The sequence below is a fragment of the Lathyrus oleraceus genome, chromosome 1 (assembly GCF_024323335.1).
Source record: "Lathyrus oleraceus cultivar Zhongwan6 chromosome 1, CAAS_Psat_ZW6_1.0, whole genome shotgun sequence".
Classification (NCBI taxonomy): Eukaryota; Viridiplantae; Streptophyta; class Magnoliopsida; order Fabales; family Fabaceae; genus Lathyrus; species Lathyrus oleraceus.
In genome coordinates this window covers 138,950,283-138,956,505 of record NC_066579.1, presented here as the reverse complement: position 1 = coordinate 138,956,505, position 6,223 = coordinate 138,950,283, and positions in this window count along the sequence as shown.

Genomic DNA, 6,223 nt, shown 5'->3' with positions numbered 1-6,223 from the left:
TATATAAAGAGTTCCATTTGGTAAAAAGGGCTTTTCACGTGAAAACTAGAGAAGCGACAGAAAGTGAGAAAAGGGCAAAGAGGAAGAGCAAGAGAACAAGGGTTGAAGAAGGGAAAAGCTTGAAGCTAAAGGATTTGCCGGATTAACTCAGGTAAGGGGGGTTTATCGTCGTTTAATGGGTATTATGGGTTAACATGTGATGGATAGTAATAAGCCATTGATTGACTCTAATTAGGTTTTGAGAAATACCTTTGAATTGGGATGAATAAGTTAAGTTAAAACTGTGAATGAACCTATATTTGGATGAGTTGTGATTTTCTGGACGTGTAGCTTTCTACGGAATCGAAATCGGAGGTCCGGAAGGCCTCCAATGGCGAAAAATGCGGGTAATCCTGCACTCTGTTCGTGTTAGCGCAGGAACAGCTTTCTGTCTTGCGTTAACCGGTTAACCCAGGGTGTTAACCGGTTAACACTGTTATGATATTGAAAAATTGCTGTCTGTCTTGCGTTAACCGGTTAACCCAGAGCGTTAACCGGTTAACACTGTTAAAATGTGCCAGGAAGCGTGTTCTGTTTTGCGTTAACCGGTTAACCCAGGGCGTTAACCAGTTAACATTGTTGGAAAAGTGAAAATTTGATATTCAAATATTGTGTACATAGTTGATGATTGGCCTATATTGGTGTATGATATAGTAGGGATCATTTCCCGTTGTTTTGAGCAGTATAGGTATTAGTAGAGTGTGCTAATACTGTGATTTATTATTTGGCATGATATGAATATGATTCTGTGATAAATATGCTGATGATGTATGATGGTATGCATAATGCTGTGAATGTATCTATTATGTATGCAATTGTTAATGGACTGTTTATGGCTTAGAGTGTGAGCATATGTCTATCTTGGATTGTTGTTGATGTTTGCATGCTAGGTGATTTAGCGTGTATAGCATGGCCTTTATGGTGGTAGCTAATTCCCATGGTGAGGAATTAGTGAGTGAGTTGTTGTGGATTGTTGTTGATGTTTGCATGCTAGGTGATTTAGCGTGCATAGCATGGCCTTTATGGTGGTAGCTAATTCCCATGGTGAGGAATTAGTGAGTGAGTCACTAGGTCTCAAATGAGTGGGACTAGTGAGCTTGGTAGCCGTATCTGGGTTTGATCGGTGAGGTTGAACTATGTGTTCACGAATAGTCGGTACCGCATGCATGGAGTCTCATTTCATAATGTATGTATGGCGTATAATATGAATGGATGTATTCCAATATTATACGTGTGTTTTGTGTTTGTGTTGAGTATGATTATGAGTTGATGTTGTCGTTGCTGAATGTGTGATATGATTAGGGTGATGAAATGTGTTAATTTACTTAGCATTACATGATATTTTATAATGCTTATTATATCGATTGAGGAACTCACCCTTACAACTATGTTTCAGGTAACGAGCAGTGATTGAGTAGAAGTTAGTGCTTGAAGTCTAGTGTAGTTCCTTAGTGGGTCATGCTCTGGTATATGTAACATCGGGACGGGATGTTTTACCTTGTTTTCATTTGGTTGTTGAATAATTTTACATGTAATGTGTTACATGGTTTGCATATCCGCTGCGAATTGTGCAATATTTTATTTTGATCATTAAATGAGCATGACAAACTATTTTGGTGAATGGTGTGAAGTGTCAAGTGTGACACCCTAAAATTGCATATCTACTCTGATTTATATTTGTTGTTTTAATCATTATTGGGGTATTTTAGAAGGGTGTTACATTAGTGGTATCAGAGCATAGTCGGTCGAGTCGAGTCGTAATTATTCTGTTTCCCTGTACGTGATAGGTGTTGTGTAACCCTATCAGTACTTATTGTTTTAGCTTGTTGGGTTTTCAGAATAGAGATGGCTGGAAGAGGTAGAGACGATGCTGCGATTGCTGAGGCTCTGGGTATGCTAGCTGGAGTACTTGGAGGGAATCCGAATGTTGTGGGATTGGGAGCTGCTCGCCAACTGAGTGAGTTCCAGAAGAACAATCCTCCAATGTTCAAGGGAGCATACGATCCAGATGGTGCTCAGAAGTGGTTGAAGGAGATCGAGAGGATCTTCCGAGTGACTGAGTGTGCCGATAACCAGAAGGTCAGGTTCGGTACGCATATGCTGTCAGAGGAAGCAGATGATTGGTGGGTTGCTACCCACACTGAGTTGGAAGCTGCTGGGAGTGCTGAGATCACTTGGGCGGTGTTCAGAGAGAGATTCCTAAGGAAGTACTTTCCAGAGGATGTCAGAGGAAAGAAAGAGATAGAGTTCTTAGAATTGAAGCAGGGCAACCGGTCTGTTACTGAGTATGCTGCTAAGTTCACAGAGTTGTCGAAGTATTACACTCCCTATGATGAGGCTACTGGGGAATTTTCAAAATGTGTGAAGTTTGAGAACGGGTTACGTCCCGAGATCAAGCAGGCTATTGGGTATCAGCGGATCAGAGTGTTTTCTGACCTGGTTGACTGTTGCAGGATCTTTGAACAGGATACCAAGGCCAGAACAGAGAGCTATCAGCAGAGGGTTGATAGGAAAGGCAAGAATCAGAATGATCGTGGGAAACCATATGCAGCTGGCAAAGGTTTCCAGAGACAGAGTGGGATGAGGAGACCTAGTGGGGGAGACTCCAGTGCCCCTGCTAAGTGTTACAGATGTGGTCAGGCTGGACATCGTATCCATGAGTGTACCAGTGCTGAGAAGAAGTGTTTCAAGTGTGGCAAAGGTGGTCACTTGGCTGCAGAGTGCCGGTTGAAGACTGTGACTTGTTTCAACTGTGGAGAGGTGGGTCATATCAGTCCACAGTGTCCTAAGCCGAAGAAAGAGAACCAGTCGGGAGGCAAGGTCTTTGCTTTATCGGGTTCTGAGACTTCTGCAGATGATCGTTTGATCCGAGGTACGTGTTATATTAATGGCTTTCCTCTTGTAGCTATTATTGACACAGGTGCGACTCATTCCTTTATATCTTTGGATTGTGCTGTGAAACTTAAATTAGAGATATCTGAGATGCATGGGAGTATGGTGATTGATACTCCTGCGAAGGGTTCAGTGACTACTACTTCAGTTTGTTTAAATTGCCCTTTGAGTATTTTTGGTAGAGACTTTGGGATGGACCTCGTGTGTCTTCCACTAGTGCACATTGATGTTATCTTGGGTATGAACTGGTTGGTGTTTAACCGAGTTTATATCAACTGTTTTGATAAGACTGTGATCTTTCCTGAGATTGAGGAAGGAAAGAGTTTGTTTCTATCAGCAAGGCAGGTGAATGAGGCAGTAGCAGATGGGGCAGAGTTGTTTATGCTGTTAGCGACTTTGGAGGCTAAAGATAAACTGGCGATTTGCGATCTAGCCGTGGTGTGTGATTTTCCTGATGTGTTTCCTGAAGAAGTGAATGAATTACCGCCAGAGCGTGAAGTTGAGTTCTCGATTGATTTGGTACCTGGTACTAGGCTGATATCGATGGCTCCGTACCGTATGTCTGCTGTTGAGTTAGCTGAATTGAAGAGTCAGCTGGAAGATCTGTTGGATAAGAAATTTATTTGTCCGAGTGTGTCGCCGTGGGGCACACCAGTGTTATTGGTTAAGAAGAAAGAAGGTACTATGAGGTTGTGTGTGGACTATAGGCAACTGAATAAAGTGACGATCAAGAATCGGTATCCTTTGCCGAGGATTGATGATTTGATGGATCAGTTGGTTGGTGCGAGTGTGTTCAGCAAAATAGATTTGAGATCGGGGTATCATCAGATACGTGTGAAAACTGAGGATATTCAGAAGACTGCTTTCAGAACAAGGTATGGACATTATGAGTATTCTGTAATGCCTTTTGGTGTGACTAATGCGCCTGGGGTATTTATGGAGTATATGAATAGGATTTTCCATCCGTACCTAGACAAGTTTGTTGTGGTGTTTATTGACGATATTTTGGTGTATTCGAAATCTGAAGAAGAGCATGCTGAACATTTGAGAGTGGTTTTAGGAGTTCTACGAGAAAAGAAGTTATTTGCTAAACTGTCTAAGTGTGAATTTTGGTTAGAAGAGGTTAGTTTTCTTGGTCATGTGGTTTCAAGAGGTGGTATTGTTGTTGATCCTTCTAAGATAGAAGCGGTATCTAAGTGGGAAGCTCCAAAGTCAGTTTCTGAGATAAGGAGTTTTCTTGGACTTGCAGGTTATTATAGGAAATTCATTGAGGGATTTTCTAAGTTGGCGTTACCGTTGACGATGTTGACTAGAAAGGGGCAAGCGTTTGTTTGGGACTCAAAATGTGAAGAAGGTTTCCAAGAGTTAAAGAGAAGGTTAACTACTGCTCCTATTCTGATATTACCAAGTCCATCGGAACCATTTGAGGTTGATTGTGATGCTTCATTGTTGGGTTTGGGTGGTGTTTTGATGCAGAATAAGCAGGTTGTAGCTTATGCTTCGAGACAACTGAAGGTTCATGAGAGGAACTATCCGACACACGATTTAGAGTTGGCAGCTGTGGTGTTTGTTCTAAAGTTATGGAGGCATTACTTGTACGGGTCAAGATTTGAGGTTTTCAGTGACCATAAAAGTTTAAAGTATTTGTTTGATCAGAAAGAGCTGAATATGAGACAGAGGAGATGGTTAGAGTTTCTGAAGGATTATGACTTTGGTTTGAATTACCATCCGGGTAAAGCAAACGTAGTGGCTGATGCATTGAGTCGGAAATCATTGCATATGTCTATGTTAATGGTTAAGGAATTGGATTTAATTGAGCAGTTTAGAGACTTGACTTTGGTGTGTGAGAGTACTCACAATAGTGTTAAATTGGGAATGTTGAAGTTAACGAGTGGTATTCTGGATGAGATTAGGGAGGGTCAGAAATCCGATGTGCTTTTGGTTGATAAGTTGACTCTAGTGAATCAAGGTCAAGGTGGTGAATTCAGAGTTGATGAGAATGGTGTTTTGAAATTTGGTAATCGGGTGTGTATTCCGGATGTTACCGAACTTAAGAAGAGTATTCTTGAGGAAGGACATCGTAGTGGCCTGAGTATTCATCCTGGGGCTACGAAGATGTATCATGATTTGAAAAAGTTATTTTGGTGGCCAGGAATGAAAAGAGAAATTGCGAGTTTTGTTTATTCTTGTTTGACTTGTCAGAAGTCAAAGATTGAGCATCAGAAGCCGTCTGGGCTAATGCAACCGTTGGCTATTCCATAGTGGAAGTGGGATAGTATCGGTATGGATTTTGTTTCTGGTTTACCGAGGACAATTAAGAATTTTGAAGCTATTTGGGTGATTGTTGACAGATTGACAAAATCGGCTCATTTCATTCCGATCAGAATGGATTATCCGTTAGAGAGATTAGCTGAGTTGTATATTGAGAAAATTGTAAGTTTGCATGGTATTCCGTCGAGTATTGTTTCGGACAGAGATCCTAGATTTACATCGAAGTTCTGGGAAGGTTTGCAGAGGGCTTTGGGAACTAAGCTGAGATTGAGTTCTGCATATCATCCGCAGACTGATGGTCAGACTGAGAGGACGATTCAGTCACTGGAGGATCTTTTGAGGGCTTGTGTTTTGGAAAAGGGAGGTGCTTGGGATTGTTATTTACCTTTGATTGAGTTTACCTACAACAATAGTTTTCATTCGAGCATTGGTATGGCACCGTTTGAAGCTTTGTATGGTAGGAGATGTCGGACACCTTTATGTTGGTATGAGTCCGGTGAGAGTGCTGTGGTTGGACCGGAGATTGTTCAACAAACTACGGAAAAGATTAAGATGATTCAGGAGAAGATGAGGATTGCTCAGAGTCGTCAGAGGAGTTATCACGACAAGAGGAGGAAGTCACTTGAGTTTCAAGAGGGAGATCATGTGTTTCTTCGTGTTACTCCGATAACTGGGGTTGGTCGAGCTTTGAAGTCGAAGAAGCTGGCACCTTGATTTATTGGTCCTTATCAGATTTTGGAGAGGATAAGGGAGGTAGCCTATCGTATCGCTTTACCGCCGTCACTTGCGAATTTGCATGAGGTTTTTCATGTGTCTCAGTTGAGGAGGTACATTCCTGATCCGTCGCATGTGGTCCAAGTAGATGATGTACGGGTGAGAGATAACCTGACTGTTGAAACATCACCTATGAGGATCGAGGATCGAGAGTTGAAGCAGTTGCGGGGTAAAGAGATTGCTTTGGTAAAGGTAGCTTGGGGAGGACCAGCAGGTGGCAATGTGACTTGGGAACTTGAGAGTCAGA